Here is a 17,242-nt window from a genome sequence, read left to right as displayed (position 1 = left end):
GGTGCTCTCGTGCATGCTTCGGTGTTGCTTGCCTCGAAGCAAACATAAAAGGCATTTAGCTTGTCTGGTAGGCTCGTAGTCCGTAATAGTTTTCAAGCCCTGCCACATCTGATGAGCGTCAGAGCCGGTTTCAATCTTAATCCTGTGTTGACGCTTTGCTCGTTTAACTTTTTAAGGTATAGGGGGCAGTATTTTCATATTCGGATGAAAAGCGTGCCCAGAGTAAACTGCCTAATACTCGGGCCCAGAGTCAAATATTTGCATATTATTAGTTGATTTGGATAGAAAACACTCTGAAGTTTCTAAAACTGTTTGAATGATGTCTGTGACTATAACAGAACTCATATGGCAGGCAAAAACCTGAGAAAATCCAACCAGGAAGTGGGAAATCTGAGAATTGTAGTTCTTCTTTTGAATCCCTATCGAAACTACAGTGTCTGTGGGGTCACGTTGCACTTCCCAAGGCTTCCATTGGCTGTCAACAGCCTTTAGAAACGTGTTTCATCCTTCTCCTGTTACTGGGCAGAAAATAGGAGCTCAGTCAATGAGTGGACTGCCTGAGGACAAAGGACTTGGTGATGCGCGAGCCCGCCAGGGCGCCGTTCCTTCTTTTTCTTCTTGAATGAATACGCTATTGTCCGGTTGGAATATTATCAACGTTTTATATTAAAAAAGACCCTAAGGATTGATTGTAAACAACGTTTGACATGTTTCTACAAACGCTAATGGAACTATTTGACTTTTCGTGTCTGGATTTACGCTCGCGCGTTATGCCTTTGGATAGTGATCTGAACACACGAACAAAACGGAGGTATTTGGACATAAATATGGAGTATTTCGAACAAAAATAACATTTCTTGTGGAAGTAGGAGTCCTGTGAGTGCATTCTGATGAAGATCAGCAAAGGTAAGAGAATATTTATAATACTAATTCTGAGTTTAGTTGACCCCAGAACTTGGCGGGTATCTGTATAGCTTGCTTTGATGGCGAGCTATGTACTCAGAATATTGAAAAATGTGCTTTCTTCGTAAAGCTATTTTAACATCTGACACAGCGGTTGCATTAAGGAGAAGTATATCTATAATTCTTTCAATAACTGTTGTAAATCTTATCAACGTTTATGATGAGTATTTTTGTAAATTGATGTGCACATTCATCGGGAGTTTTGGTGGGAATACATTTTCTGAACATCACGCACCAATGTAAAATTGGGTTTTTGGATATAAATATGAACTTTATCGAGCAAAACATACATGTGTTGTGTAACATGAAGTCCTATGAGTGCCATCTGATGAAGATCACCAAAGGTTAGTGAATATTTTAGCTGTATTTTTGTTTTTTGTGACGCATGTCCTTGCTTGGAAAATGGCTGTGTGGTTTTTCTTTTATGTCCTAACATAATCTAATTTTATGCTTTCGCCATAAAGCCTTTTTGAAATCGGACAATGTGGTTGGATTAACGAGAAGTTTATCTTTAAAATGGTGTAAAATAGTTGATTGTATGAGAAAATGAAATTATGAGATTTTTGCTGTTTTGTATTTCGCGCCATGCTATTTCACTGGCTGTTGAATAGTGTGTCCCGCAGGTGGGACGCTAGCGTCCCATGTAGCCCTGAGAAGTTAATGGTTTGTCTGAGGGCATAGTGTGATTTATTTAAGCTTTTGGATTAGTGTCTCGCGCCTTGAAAGCGGCAGCTCTAGCCTTTAGCTCGATGCGGATGCTGCCTGTAATCCATGGCTTCTGGTTGGGGACGACGTCGTCGACTTACTTATTTATGAAGCCGATGACTGAGGAGGTATACTCCTCAATGCCATTGGATGAATCCCAGATCAAATTCCAGTCTGTGCTAGCAAAACAGTCCTGTTGCGTAGCATTCGCGTCATCTGACCACTTCCGTTTTGAGTGAGTCACTGGTACTTCCTGCTTTAGTTTTTGCTTGTGAGCAGGAATCGTGGGATAAAATTATGGTCAGATTTGCCAAATGGAGGGCGGGGGAGAGCTTTGTTTGCATCTCTGTGTGTGGAGTAAAGGTGGTCCAGAGTTTTTTTCCCCTCTGGTTTCACATGCTGGTAAAAGTTTGGTAAAAGTGATTTAAGTTTGCCTGCATTAAAGTCCCCGGCCACTTCTGGATGAGCAGTTTCTTGTTTGCTTATGGCCTTGTAGAGTTGGTTGAGTGCGGTATTAGTGGCAGCATCGGTCTGTGGTGGTAAACAGACGGCTACGAGTAATATAGATGAGAACTCTCTTGGTAGATAGTGTGGTCTACAGCTTATTATAAGGTACTCTACCTCAGGGGAGCAATACCTCGAGACTTCTTTAATATTAGACATCGCGCACCAGCTGTTTTTGACAAAAAGACACACACCCCCACCCCTCGTCTTACCAGACGTAGCTTCTTATCTGTTCTGCCGGTGCATGGAAAATCCTGCCAGCTCTATATTCTCCGTGTTGTCGTTCAGCCACGACTCGGTGAAACATAAGATATTACAGTTTTTAATGTCCTGTTGGTAGGATAATTATAGGTCATCAATTTTATTTTCCAATGATTTCATGTTAGCCAGTAGAACGGATGGCTGTGGGAGTTTACTCGCTCGCGTACTGATTCTCAGAAGGCAGCATGACCTGCACCGCGTCAAATGACATAGATTTGGGCCTGTTCCCGGGAAAGCAGTATATCCTTTTCCGCGGACTCGTTAAAGGAAAAAGCTTCTTCCAGTTCGTGGTGAGTAATCGCTGTTCTGATGTCCAGAAGTTATTTTCGGTCATAAGAGACGGTAGCTGCAACATTATGTACAAAATAAGTTACAAACAACGCAAAAGTAGCACAGTCATGTGTGTTCATAATCTATGAATCTTTAATAGGTTTCTTGCAATAACTAGAAAACAACTTCAAAAATAACAACCAACTTTACCAAGTTGTCATTTCAGTTCCATTTCTAGGATTACTAAATTGGCATCATGAAAAGGACAGCCATTAACACCAACTTTGTTCAGCTTAGTAGATATCGTTAGCTACTGCCAATTAGGCAAAAACATCCATTCAAATGTCTTTGAATCTCACCCAATTACTCTAGTCACAGATCCCCCGTTTCTTCTATTATATTTTGAAATATTAAATCTTTAAAAAACAGATGTTAATAATTGATTTGCAGTGCCTTCAGAAAGTAGTCATCACTTACTTCACATTTTGTTGTGTTACAGCCTGAATTCAAAACAGATTACATATATTTGTTTCTCTCATCGATCTACACACAATACCCCATAGTGACAGAGTAAAAACATGTTTTAATAAATGTATTAAATTAAATACAGAAATATATCATTTAGATAAGTATTCACAACCCTGAGTCTATACTTTGTAGAAGTCCTTCTGGGTAAGTCTCTGAAAGCTTTCCACACATGAATTGTGCAACATTTGCACATTCTTCTTCTTCTTCTTTTTTTTTTAAAGCTATGGCAAACTGGTTGTTGATCATTGCTAGACAACCATTTTTAGGTCTTGCCATAGTTTTTCAAGTAGATTTAAGTCAAAACTGTAACTCGGCAACTCAGGAACATTCACTTTCTTCTTGGTAAGCAACTCCAGTGTAGATTTGGTCTTATGTTTTAGGTTATTGTCCTGCTGAAAGGTGAATTAATCTCCCAGTGTCTGATGGAAAGCAGACTGAACCAGGTTTTCCTTTAGGATTTTGCCTGTGCTTAGCAACATTATGTTTCCTTTTTATCCTGAAAAACTCCCCAGTCCTTAACGATTACAAGCATACCCATAACATTATGCAGCCACCATCATGCTTGGAAATATGGAGAGAGGTACTCAGTAATGTGTTGTATTGGATTTGTCCCAAACATAATACTTTGTATTCAGGACAAAAAGTTAATTGCTTTGCCACATTTTTTTGCAGTATTACTTTAGTGCCTTGTTGCAAACAGGCATGTTATGGAATATGTTTTATTTTGTACAGGCTTCCTTCTTTTCACTCTGTCAATTAGGTTAGTATTGTGGAGTAACTACAAGTTTGTTGATCCTATCACAGCCATTAAACTCTGTTTTAAAGTCACCATTGGCCTCATGGTGAAATCCCTGAGTGTTTTCTTTCCTCTCCGACAACTGAGTTAGGAAGGACACCACTATCTTTGTAGTGACTGGGTGTATTGATATACCATCCAAAGTGTAATTAATAACTTTTCCATCCTCAAAGGGATATTCAATGTCTGCTTTTTTATGTTTACCCATCTACCAATAGGTGCCCTTCTTTGCGAGGCATTGGAAAACTTCCCTGGTCTTTGTGTTTGAATTTGTGTTTAAAATTCACTGCACCAATCCCCTTCCCTCATTTCACCGGTCCCCTCCCCTCGTTTTACCGATCCCTCGCCTCATTTCATTGATCCCCTCGCCTCATTTCACTTTATACAGTATGTGTTTACCTTGTATGTTTTGGAAATCAATCAGAATTCTTCTAACTGTGGATATCTGATCTGTGATTCCTCAGCAAACTGTGCAGTTCTGAGATTTGTTTTCTTGTGTTTTTTATGTATGTTCTTTTTGTTATGTGTCATGTATGACGTGTGTAGCTTTCTGAATCGTTCCATCAGTTGTTGATGTATGCTTCCATCTACTCTGATCTCCCCTCTACATGTGCCAGGGCAGGAGCAGTGTGCAGGTTGTGTGTGCCAGAGACAGATGGGCCACATCTACAACAATCCCCACCACATCAAGCAAACAGGACGCAAAACTGAATCAAAGAAAACTTGCTACATAGCTCACAACATGGACAAAATAACGTTCATTGTCTCAGGGTGAGTACACATGCAGCTGTTACTGGGTGGTGGTGGGGGGTTGGGGAGTCCCAGGATACAGTGGTGGCTGGGGAGGAAGGGAGGTCAGGAAGGTCCATTGGGTGGAATGAGTTCTGGGGAAACAATCTGCTGTGACTGACCGGAAGATGATCAGGTCATACAAATGGGTTTAGAAACAAGATGTGTTTCTCTTGGTATCGGACGGCAGCTTGTTGTGAGGGGATGAGTCACTGGGTAGGCCGATATTATGTGTAGATTGGCCAAGTGTTGAGATTGGATTTTGGGCTTGGCTCGACCTCTTTCCCTTAAGAAATTGAGGGCCCTGGCCTGGCCTGGCTTGGGACAACCGCTTTGCAGAGAAATCCAAGAAAAGGTGTGGTTCCATCTTGGTTTGTTCTAAAATATAACACAGAAATGAGGGGAGGGGATCGGTGAAATGAGGGGAGGGGATCGGTGAAATGAGGGGAGGGGATCGGTGAAATGACGGGGGTGGATCGGTGAAATGAGGGGAGGGGATCGTTGAAATGAGGTGAGGGGATCGTTGAAATGAGGTGAGGGGATCGTTGAAATTAGGTGAGGGGATTGTTGAAATGAGGTGAGGGGATCGTTGAAATGAGGTGAGGGGATCGGTGAAATGAGAGGAGAGGATCGGTGAATTGAAGGGAGGAGATTGCTGAAATTAGGGGATCGGTGAAATGAGGAAAAAGGATCGGTGAAATGACGGGGGTGGATAGGTGAAATGAGGCGAGGGGATCAGTGAAATGAGGCAAGGGGATCGGTGACGTGAGGCGAGGGGATCGGTGACGTGAGGCGAGGTGATCGGTGACATGAGGGGATTGATGAAATTAGGGTATCATGACATGAGGGGAGGGGATCAGTGAAATCGGGGAGGGGATTGGTGAAATTAGTAAAAGGGATCGGTGAAATGAGGGGAGGGAATAGGTGAAATGATGTGAGTGGATCTGTGAAATGAGAGGATCAGTGAAATGAGGGGAGGGGATCGGTGAAATGAGGGGAGGGGATCAGTGACATGATGGTGCGGGGATCGGTGAAATGAGGGAGGGGATCGGTGAAATGAGGGTGCGGGGATCAGTGTCATGAGGGTGCGGGGATCGGTGAAATGAGGGGAGGGGATCGGTGACATGAGGGGAAGGGATCGGTGAAATGAGGCGAGGGGATCGGTGAAATGAGGCGAGGGGATCGGTGAAATGAGGGGAGGGGATTGGGGAAATGAGGGGATTGGTTAAATGAGGGGAGGGGATCGGTGAAATGAGGGGAAGGGATCGGTGAAATGAGGGGAGGGGATCGGTGAAATGAGGGGAGGGGATCGGTGAAATGAGGGGAGGGGATCAGGGAAATGAGGGGAGGGGATCGGGGAAATGAGGGGATTGGTTAAATGAGGGGAGGGGGTCGGTGAAATGAGGGGAAAGGATCAGTAAAATGAGGGATCTGTAAAATCAGGGGAGGGGATTGGTGACATGAGGGGATTGATGAAATGAGGTGAGGAGATCAATGATAAGATGCGGGTGGATAGGTGAAATGAGGTGAGGGTATCGGTGAAATTACATTTACATTTAAGTCATTTAGCAGACGCTCTTATCCAGAGCGACTTACAAATTGGTGCATTCACCTTATGATATCCAGTGGAACAACCACTTTACAATAGTGCATCTAAATCTTTTAAGGGGGGGGGGAGTTAGAAGGATTACTTTATCCTATCCTAGGTATTCCTTAAAGAGGTGGGGTTTCAGGTGTCTCCGGAAGGTGGTGATTGACTCCGCTGTCCTGGCGTCGTGAGGGAGCTTGTTCCACCATTGGGGTGCCAGAGCAGCGAACAGTTTTGACTGGGCTGAGCGGGAACTGTGCTTCCTCAGAGGTAGAGGGGCCAGCAGGCCAGATGAAATGAGGCGAGGGCATCGGTGAAATGAGGCGAAGGGATCGGTGAAATGAGGTGAGGTGATCGGGGAAATGACAGGGGTGGATCGTTGAAATGAGGGGAGTGGATAGGTGAAATGAGAGGAGGGGATCAGTGAAAAGAGGGATCTGTGAAATCAGGGGAGTGGAGGGGATCGGTGAAATGACGCGAGGGGATCGGTTAAATGAGGGGAGGGGATCGGTTAAATGAGGGGAGGGGATTTGTGAAATGAGGAGAGGGGATTGGTGAAATGAGGGGAAAGGATCAGTAAAATCAGGGGAGGGGATTTGGAAAATGATGCGGGTGGATAGGTGAAATGAGGGGAGGGGATTGGTGAAATGAGGGGAGGGGATCGGTGAAATGAGGGGAGGGGATCGGTGAAATGAGGGGATAGGTGAAATTAGGAGACAGGATCAGTAAAATAAGGGGAACGAATCAGTAAAATGAGGGATCTGTAACATTGGGAGGGGATCGGTGACATGAGGGGAGGGGATTGGTAAAATGAGTTGAGGGGATCAGTGAAATGAGGGGAGGGGATTGGTGAAATGAGGCGAGGAGATCAGTGAAATTAGGGTATTGGGGAAATGAGGGGATTGGTGAAATGAGGGGAAAGGAACAGTGAAAAGAGGGATTTGTGAAATCAGGGGAGGGGAGGGGATCGGTGAAATGAGGGGAGGGGATCGGTGAAGTGAGGGGAGGGGAGGGGATATGTGAAATGAGGAGAGTGGCTCTGTGAAATGAGGGGAAAGGATCAGTAAAATGAGGGATCTGTAAAATCAGGGGAGGGGATCGGTGACATGAGGGGATCGATGAAATGAAGGGATCGGTGAAGTGAGGGGAGGGGATCGGTGAAATGAGGAGAGTGGCTCTGAAATGAGGGGAAGGATCAGTAAAATCAGAGATCTGTAAAATCAGGGGAGGGGATCGGTGACATGAGTGCATAGGTGAAATGAGGGGAGGGGATCGGTGAAATGAGGGGAGGGGATCGGTGAAATGAGGCGAGGAGATTTGTGAAATGAGGGTATTGGTGAAATGAGGGGATCGGTGAAATGAGGCGAAGGAATAAGTGAAAAGAGGGATCTGAAATGAGGGGAGGGGATCGGTGAAATGAGGGGAGGGGATCGGTGAAATGAGGGGAAAGGATCAGTAAAATGAGGGATCTGTAAAATCAGGAGAGGGGATCAGTGACATGAGGGGATCGATGAAATGAGGTGAGGGGATCGGTGGTATGATGCGGGTGGATCAGTGAAATGAGGCGAGGGGATCGGTGAAATGAGGGAAGGGGATCGGTGAAATGAGGCGAGGAGATCAGTGAAATTAGGGTATTGGTGAAATGAGGGGATCGGTGAAATGAAGGGATCAGTGAAATGAGGGGAAAGGATCAATGAGAAGAGGGATCTGTGTAATAAGGGGAGGGGATCGGGGAAATGAGGGGAGGGGATCGGTGAAATGAGGGGAGGGGATATGTGAAATGTGGAGAGTGGATCTGTGAAATGAGGGGAAAGGATCAGTAAAATGAGGGATCTGTAAAATCAGGTGAGGGGATATGTGACATGAGGGGATCGATGAAATGAGGTGAGGGGATCAATGATATGATGCGGGTGGATAGGTGAAATGAGGCGAGGGGATCGGTGAAATGAGGCGAAGGGATCAGTGAAATGAGGTGAGGTGATCGGGGAAATGACAGGGGTGGATCGTTGAAATGAGGGGAGTGGATAGGTGAAATGAGGGGAGTGGATAGGTGAAATGAGTGGAATTGGCATGGGTCCCCAGATCCTCAAAAGGTTCTACAGCTGCACCATCGAGAGTATCCCGACCAGTTGCATCATTACCTGGTATGGCAACTGCTCTGCATCTGACCGTAAGGCGCTACAGATGGTAGTGCGAGTGGCCCAGTATATCTGGTACGTAAGACTGCTGAAAAATTTATAAAATCGCCACCAGACAATTTACAATGACCCCCCCCCCCCCCTTTGGTACACTGCTGCTACTCGCTGTTTATTATCTATGCGTAGTCACTTCACCTACATGTACAAATTACCTAAACTAACCTGTACCCCCGCACACTGACTTGGTACCGGTGCCCCCTGTGTATAGCCTCGTTATTTTTATTCTTATTGTGTTACTTTTTATAATTACTTTATTTTAGTCTACTTGGTAAATATTTCTTAACTCTTCTTGAACTGCACTGTTGGTTAAGGGCATGTAGTAAGCATTTCACGGTAAAGTTTACACTTGTTGTATTCGGCATATGTGACAAAGTTTGATTTGATTTGAAATGATTGGTGAAATGAGAGGAGGGGATTGGTGAAATGGGTCGAGGTGTTGGATGAAATGAGGCGAGGGGATAGGTGAAATGAGGCGAGCCGATTGGTGAAATTAGGGGATCGGTGAAATGAGGTGAGGGGATCAAATCAAATTTTATTTGTCACATACACATGGTTAGCAAATGTTAATGCGAGTGTAGTGAAATGCTTGTGCTTCTAGTTCTGACCATGCAGTAATATCTTACAAGTAATCTAACAATTTCACAACAACTTCCTTATACACACATGTGTAAAGGAATGAATAAGAATATGTACATATTGTACGTACGGTGAAATGAGGTGAGGGGATCGGTGAAATGAGGGGAGGGGGATCGGTGAAATGATGGAGAGGGGATCGGTGAATTGAGGGAAGAGAATCTGTGAAATGAGGTGAAGGGATCGGTGAAATGATAGGGGTGGATAGGTGAAATGAGGGGATCGGTGACATGAGGGGAGAAATTTGGTGACATGAGGGGAGGGGATCGGTGACATGAGGGGAGGGGATCTGTGAAATGAGGGACAGTCCATATTTCACACTCTAGTTCACGCTTTGTCTGCCTTATTACGCTTAGGCTACTGTTTGCAGGTCTTAGCCAAGGAGGCAGTTCTTCCCCCAAAATGTTTTGCAGAGATGAAAAGGGAAATACATTTTCATCAGGTGGTTTGTTGTCCAGGCTAATTCAGAAATCTCTGACTGCCACAACCCCTAATTACTTTGCATCAATCTCCTCCCCCCCTCTTTCTCTCTATCCCCTCTGGTTGTCTTACTGTTTGTAACAACAGGCATATAATTATTACAGCAGGAACATTTGAAAAGAACATACATGTACAACAATCAGAATGTCAATGTATGTTGTATTGATTGTAGGAAGTAAAGTTTAGGTTAAAAGCTTCATTCTGACGCCGTCCATCTACAGAGATTTATGTGTCTTTAAAGGTGTCACTGTCGGTGTTATGGCCATTAATCTGGTTCTGAAACACACACACACACAGACATTTGTATAGTGTTCTTTCTTCCTGTTCGGCTCAGATCGAGCTGCTAATAAACTGCAAATTATTCACTGTCAGAGGAGCGTATTGCAGATCGGGAAGTTGACTTAATTTAAAGGTTGTGGTCTCCTGAGAGAAACATTGCCTCATGACAGCGGAGTTCATTTTCATATAGCCTTACCTCCTGCTAATGGTATGACACTGTGACATACAGGCACACACATACACACACAAACACACACAAACACACACCCACTAATGGCAGAGAAACTGTGACAGCCTCTGACTCATAATAGTTTTTTCCCTGTCACTTCATTGTCACAAAGCGCCTCTCGGCCTCTCTGTACAGTAAGTAGCTCCATTTTCCTCCAGCATCCCACTGCAGGCTGTAACTCTGCCGCTCCACAAATGACAGGAAATTCATTGTAGAAAACTCTTGTTTCTAAACTGTTTTTTTTTTTTTTAACTCTTTTTGTTCTTTCTCTGTGTGATTGTTTTTTTTTTTATTGTATTATTTTTCTGTATTTAAAACGACCTTCTCAAGGGTTCAATTTACATCGTAATGAGTTCTGAAATAGGTTATGTTGTTTTATTAAGCGGAGGACTCCGAATCTGCAAGTTGACATTTATTTTAAACAATAACGTTCCATTTGCCAAATTTAAATAGAGAATCCGCTGAACCCCAAGTAATTGAAAGGGGGCTCAATACACCCACCAGTGAAATGGTGTCGTAACAGAGGCCTATTAATTTGCCCTTTTCTCCTCTGTCATCACTGGTCCACTGGGGAGTGATGAAGGAAGGATAGATTAAGAGGTGTTGGACAGCTCCAGAGAAAAGCAGGAATGATTCTTATTATGGTGTGTTTGATGCTAGGTATGCAATATGATTCATACCTCAAGTGAGCAGCTTCACACGTTCCTATGTTCAGATAAGAAGTTGTGTCTATGTACTTAATACTGTTCACTGTTCACTGCTTGAAACAAATGCCCTTTGAGGAGATCTTATTTCATTCACATTTGAAGGAGCATCCACCCTGGGTTCACTAGTATATCTAAGCAGAGACTTGTGAGTCAAGGGGTTCAATAGCTAGATCTCTGCTTTGGTTTTCAAGCTCAGTAAAAAAAATGTCCACAGCAGCTCTAAATGTAATCCACATGTGGAGGAAGGAGTGTGTGTCACAGAATATCCAGGGTTGGACACACACACACACACACACACACACACACACACACACACACACACACACACACACACACACACACACACACACACACACACACACACACACACACACACACACACACACACACACACCTGTGGAAGGAGGTGTGTCACAACATATCTGGTTAATTACACTGAGTGGGCTCAGTGGCTGCTGGCTGCTTCTGATTCATGTACTCTACAGAGGCAGGGAAGCTAAGTGTTTGTGACAGGACACCTGAGGAGTGTAATTGGAAAATAATCAAATGGTAATTTTACTGCGATATTACCGACAGTAACTATTCTATACTAGTGTAACAGAGTTTTTAATTGGTGATTCCCCTTGCCACTCTATTGTAAGCCAACGTTTTTTTGCTTGTTTTTGTTTTGTCTTGCCTCCACCTACTCAATATAGAATCTTACTGGCTGGTTTGGGTGGCTTGCTTACGAGGGGCGGTGTTTGAGTGAGAATCATCTCAGTCAACAAGTGTCAAACTAGCGGTAAGCTAATGGTTGCAAAGCACTGTACATCCCCAAAAGTGATTTTTATACTCCTAAGTGCAGATCGGAATGTACAAGTTATATCAATTTGGTTATTAACATTGCCGTAATATTATACATGAGATGTGGTGCTTCTTTTGTGGTGCATTTTGTTGAATATAATTTCAGCTGATGCTGGTTATTCAGTGTGTCTGGGGGGGGGGGGTCATGTCTTTTCTACAGCGTGTGCACAGAGTAGGATGATTATCTGTGGCGGCTGCATTGCATGATGTGCCAGCTGTGCTGTTTCCTATTAGGGGCATTGTTGAAATCATTATTATTATATTGCGCATTGCATGTATTCCTGTTGTTGTAAACTTGTATTATTTTTGGTAACTATGGTTACCCCCGTCAACAACTCCAAACCAGCGAGCATGCAGAGAGTAGGATGAGGATCTGTGGTGGCTGCATTGGATTAAGTGCTATCCGTGCTGTTTTCTATCAGATAGTAAACTGTGCTACATGCTGGAGCCCTTGTCGGTGATTGTTCGCAACACAAGAAGAGCACTGTTCCACTGTTATCGTAAAAAAAGAGCTGTGCCCTGAGTTTGTGCCTCCTCTTCTCCTGAAGGAAGTCTTGGCTCAAAAAAAAGTCAGCCTCACATGGTCTAGTGCTTGACCTGGTTTGACCTTAAAGAGCTTGTAACATTGTACCCAAGACCAAATATCTATGGAAGCATGCTAACAGTAAACAGCCAATAATGGAACATCCGTGTTCAACCATGTTTGGCCCACAGATTGGGTTAAGTGGTGAATAACATGACAGATTGTTAATACAGTTTTTTGGCTGCCCAAATATCCATGTAGCTGGTAATGCTGTCCCTTTTAGAGTTAATGTTCATTTTTAGTAGGGCTGTAGTTAATGTTTATCCATAATATACCAGTGACCCAGAAGTGTCTGAGGATATCAAAGATGAGAGGACCTTTTAAGGGTGCAGATCAAAAGCTGAGCCTCTTAGCCATCCACATCCTCTTTCCAATGAACTTTTAAACCAACCAACCAGTGACTGAGAAGATCTGACACACTTACAGTACTTCCCACTCCGTCATATGATAACTGTGTGTGCGTGCGTACCAATTAAGATGTCACACAGCGTCCAAGTCTCTCAAAAACAAAAATAGAATTAAAGTGAAAGCAAATCTTGGTCTATTATCCTAACCTAAGACCTGGCGCAGAGCAAAGGGTCTGGGTCAAACAAGCAGCCTCTTTTTTGAAGTGTCAGATAAATTAGGGCGTGTAAGGGAGTATGCGAGGAGGCAATGTAATGAAATGAGCCTTTGCGATTAGCCTAGCCTCTGTTTCTTTTTGAGGTCAGAGGTATAGGCTTGTGGAATACCAAAAGAAAGTCACATCATACTAACATCCCTGGTACACCAATCCACTATGGAACGGAATTGTAAAAGTTCCCTTTTCACTCGTTAATCGTGACATGGGGTGTTGTCTCTATGTTTGTTGGCTGACCACTTGGCTTGACCTGTTGACAGCATGACAGTAACCCTATGGCAAGTCTGAGGTGTACTGTGTCGGTGTCATGTTGTGTCACATGGCCTGTATATAGCATGGGAGAACGACTGCTCCCTCTCATTGAAGCCACGGAAGTTCAAGGCCGATCACGGTATTGAGGGCAATGTTAGCAGAAAATAGGATCCCCATTATAGTGAATGGAGAAATGCAGATCTTTGTGGTCAATCTTTGTGTAAATAAAATATTTTTGTCGAAGACATTCATGGTACCAATAATTGCTTCTAATACACCAGATACAGTGCATTTGGAAAGTACCCCTTGACTTTTTCCACATTTTGTTACGTTAGAGCCGTATTCTAAAATGTATGAATTTTTTTTTTTTTCCCTCATCAGTCTACACACAATACCCCATAATGACAAAGCAAAAATAAATGTTTAGACATTTTGGCAAATGTATATATATAAAAAAAATATATATATTAAAAAAAAAAATACATTTGCATAAAAAATTCAGATCCTTTTCTCAGTACTGTGTTGAAGCACATTTGGCAGCGATTACAACCTTGAGTCTTCTTGGGTATGACGCTACAAGCTTGGCACACCTGTATTTGGGTAGTTTCTCCCATTCTTTTCTGCAGATCCTCTCATACTCTGTCAGGTTGGATGGGGAGCGTTGCTGCACAGCTATTTTCAGGTCTCTCCAGAGATGTTCAATCTGGTTCAAGTCCGGGCTCTGGCTGGGCCCTTCAAGGACATTCAGAGACTTGTCCCGAAGCCACTTCTATGTTGTCTTGGCTGTGTGCTTAGGGCCAATGTCCGGTTGGAAGGTGAACCTTCTCCCCTGAGGTCTGAGGTCCTGAGCGCTCTGAAACAGGTTCTTTATCAAGGATCTCTCTGTACTTTGTTTCCATTCATCTTTCCCTCGATTCTGGTTAGTCTCCCAGTCCCTGCCGCTGAAAAACATCCCTACAGCATGATGCTGCCGCCACTATGCTTCACCGTAAAGATGGTGACAGGTTTCCACCAGACGTCACACCTGGCATTCAGGCCAACAAGTTCAATCTTTGTTTCATCAGACCAGAGAATCTTGTTTCTCATGGTCTGAGAGTCTTTAGGTGCTTTTTGGCAAACTCCAAGCTGGCTGTCATGTGCCTTTTACTGAGGAATGGCTTCCGTCTGGCCACTCTACCATAAAGGCCTGATTGGTGGAGTGCTGTAGAGATGGTAGTCCTTCTGGAAGGTTCTCCCATCTCCACAAATGAACTCTGGAGCTCTGTCAGAGTGACCATCGGGTTCTTACTCACCTCCCTGGTGGCCAGCTCTAGGAAGAGTCTTGGTGGACCCTAACTTCTTCCATTTAAGAATGATGGAGGCCACTGTGTTCTTGGGGACCTTCAATGCTGGACACATTTTTTTGGTACCCTTCCCCAGATCTGTGCCTTGACACAATCCTGTCTTGGAGCTCTACAGACAATTCCTTCGACCTCATGGCTTGTTTTTTTTTCTCTGGCATGCACTGTCAACTGTGGGACCTTATATAGACAGGTGTATGCCTTTTCCAAATCATGTCCAATCAATTGATTAGAAACATCAAGGATGATTAATGGAAACAGGATGCACCTGAGCTCAATCTTGAGCCTCATAGCGAATGGTCTGAATACTTATGTAAATAAAGTATTTCTGGGGGGGTGGACGGGGTTTGCAAAGAAATCTAAAAACCTGTTTTTGTCTTGTTCTTATGGGGTATTGTGTGTAGATTGATGATTTTTTAAATTTAATTAATTTTAGAATAAGGCTGTAATGTAACAAAATGTCAAGAGGTCTGAACACTTTCCAAATGCACTGTATATGTTTAATTATTTTAAATTCGCACACAGAAGAAGTTAAGGATAATTCAGTTGCTAATGGCAGCCTGTAGTACCCTAGTTGGCCTTCAACTTGTTTACTCAATAGGAGGGGGCAACACTGAACTAGCCTTCCTGGTTTAGCTCAAACTGCGCATGTTAGGTAAAGGGATGTCTCCATTACACTCCATCTTAACCGACTTCATTTGGCTTCAATGCGCTATTGAGTCTTCACATAAGAATTAATAGTGTCATTTGATCAATGGCTTTGTCCATTCATTCAAACAGTCATTGGTCTATAGAAAGGCTCAAGGTAAACTAATAAGCAGTGAACTATAGGTCAGCCAATAGAGCGATTGAGCTTTCCTTTTTATTCAGTCTAACAGACACGACATAAACTATATCAACCTTGTTGAAAACAACCCTTTTTTGTGACTAGAGTATATTAGTTAATAATTACGTTCACTCTTAATTACTTTTCTAACTTGCTATCCATGTTAGTCTCATTCATTGCAACAGTTGGAAGTATAACAATTAACATGCTGTTATGGTGTTGGTTTGTTTCATATGTAATAACACTTTTCCACATTAATTACCCATAATGCAGCTTGACACCTAATTATCTCATTGCCGTGGAGGAAAATCATTTTTTTTCTTGTCTGACCTTAGTTATTTATACCTAATGTTGCCCCAGGCAACCTCTGGTGTCAGGTTCATGCACACACATCTGAACCAGTTTTCATACTGAGCAGTTGCCAAGTTTCCTATATCAACTAGGAAAAGCTTGCATCAATTTGCATTAGATTTAGTTTATTTTGCCTGTAGTTAAAGTAGGTAGACTCTTAATTGCCTGATGTAGGCTACTATGTTGTACTACAAAGCAATGGTCTTTATGCCTGATTATGGCAACACACACACTTCATGCTTTACACACGAAGACAAACATATAACATACTAAAAGACACTGTACGTACTCACATACAGGCACATTTTCACAAATCTTCAACAATACCAGGCGATGTCAGTAGGTGACTGGTGAAAGACCTGGGCCAATCAGACACCTCTACACCCATCTACATCACAGCATTCGTACAGATCTAAAGGTGTGTTTATGTAGCCTGGTCCCAGATGCTCCTGGTGTTGGTGGTGTTGCATCCCATGGTTTGTAGTGTACTGTATGTAGCCTGGTCGCTTGGCAGCTGCTGAGCTGAGTGGACAATGACAGTGAAGTACAGAACTGCTCTTCGCTGTGTACTGTCTGCTGACTGGGCCGATATCTAATGTGGGGGATAGAAGAATTGGATTTACTAGGCCTATACTGTAGTGATGTCTCCATTCAGATCAGACGCCCATGTGTCATCAGAGTGGAATCATACAGTAGAGAGCAGAGGCACATGTATTACAGTGAGCAAACGATGGGATGGAATAATATATAAAATACATTTATTTAACCTTTAATTAGCCAAATCTGTATCGTTGAGATGAAAATTGCTTTTTCAAGAGAGACCTGGATACAATTTTGCTAACAAAATGGGTGGTAGTATCAATGTCTTAGATGTATCAATATTCCTTAATCAGAAGGGATATGAAAGAAGACGTTCTGTGCTTGAAGGACTGTTGTGTGTGTGTGTATCAGAGGTACTGGTTTGTGTATCAGAGAGGGACCATAGGGAGCTAGTGTTTGAAGGACATGAGGAGGAAGCTGCTGTATCAGTCAGATATCAGTGTCCTCACTAAGGGGAATCACTATAGTGTTGTGAAAAACTCCATCCAAAGATATGGCAGAGACTAATTTCATTATTTAAAGTCTAAGGGGGATCATAGCTATTTGATTTTAGAACCCCTTTAGGTAAAAAAAAATATATATTTCAAAATTATTTGATAACATATTGAATTAGGCCTCTACTACTAGCCCAGAGAAACGCATTGAATAACACATTCATGAATGGCAAAAATAAATAATAAGAATGAAGGTTTTGAAGTGTTTGTCCTATTTAGGAGATAAAAGAAATCTCAGTAACAGTTATTTTATACAGCAACAGTTCCAGAACACAATGGCCTTGTGTCAGGGTGCAGACATAACAGGAGTCTATGAAAAGCATAACATCAGAACAGAGCATAAACCTTAAGACGTTTCAACAGCTCACCCCAATTCTGCCACCACAATTCCCCCTTTGATGCCA

The 17,242-nt window shown here is 43.0% G+C and overlaps 1 long non-coding RNA gene across 2 annotated transcripts in view; it reads left to right on the top strand.

The window, feature by feature from the left end:
- LOC106565333 (uncharacterized) overlaps positions 1–17,242 on the top strand; it is a 35,487-nt gene that overhangs the window by 15,553 nt on the left and 2,692 nt on the right. For both annotated transcript variants that reach the window (XR_001319657.2, XR_001319656.2), the window contains exon 2: positions 4,645–4,798. This is a non-coding gene — a long non-coding RNA (uncharacterized lncRNA). The remainder of the gene's footprint in view (positions 1–4,644; positions 4,799–17,242) is intronic.

This window comes from Salmo salar, chromosome ssa12 (assembly GCF_905237065.1).
Source record: "Salmo salar chromosome ssa12, Ssal_v3.1, whole genome shotgun sequence".
In the NCBI taxonomy this organism is placed as follows: domain Eukaryota; kingdom Metazoa; phylum Chordata; class Actinopteri; order Salmoniformes; family Salmonidae; genus Salmo; species Salmo salar.
This window is presented reverse-complemented; position numbering and strand designations above follow the sequence as displayed.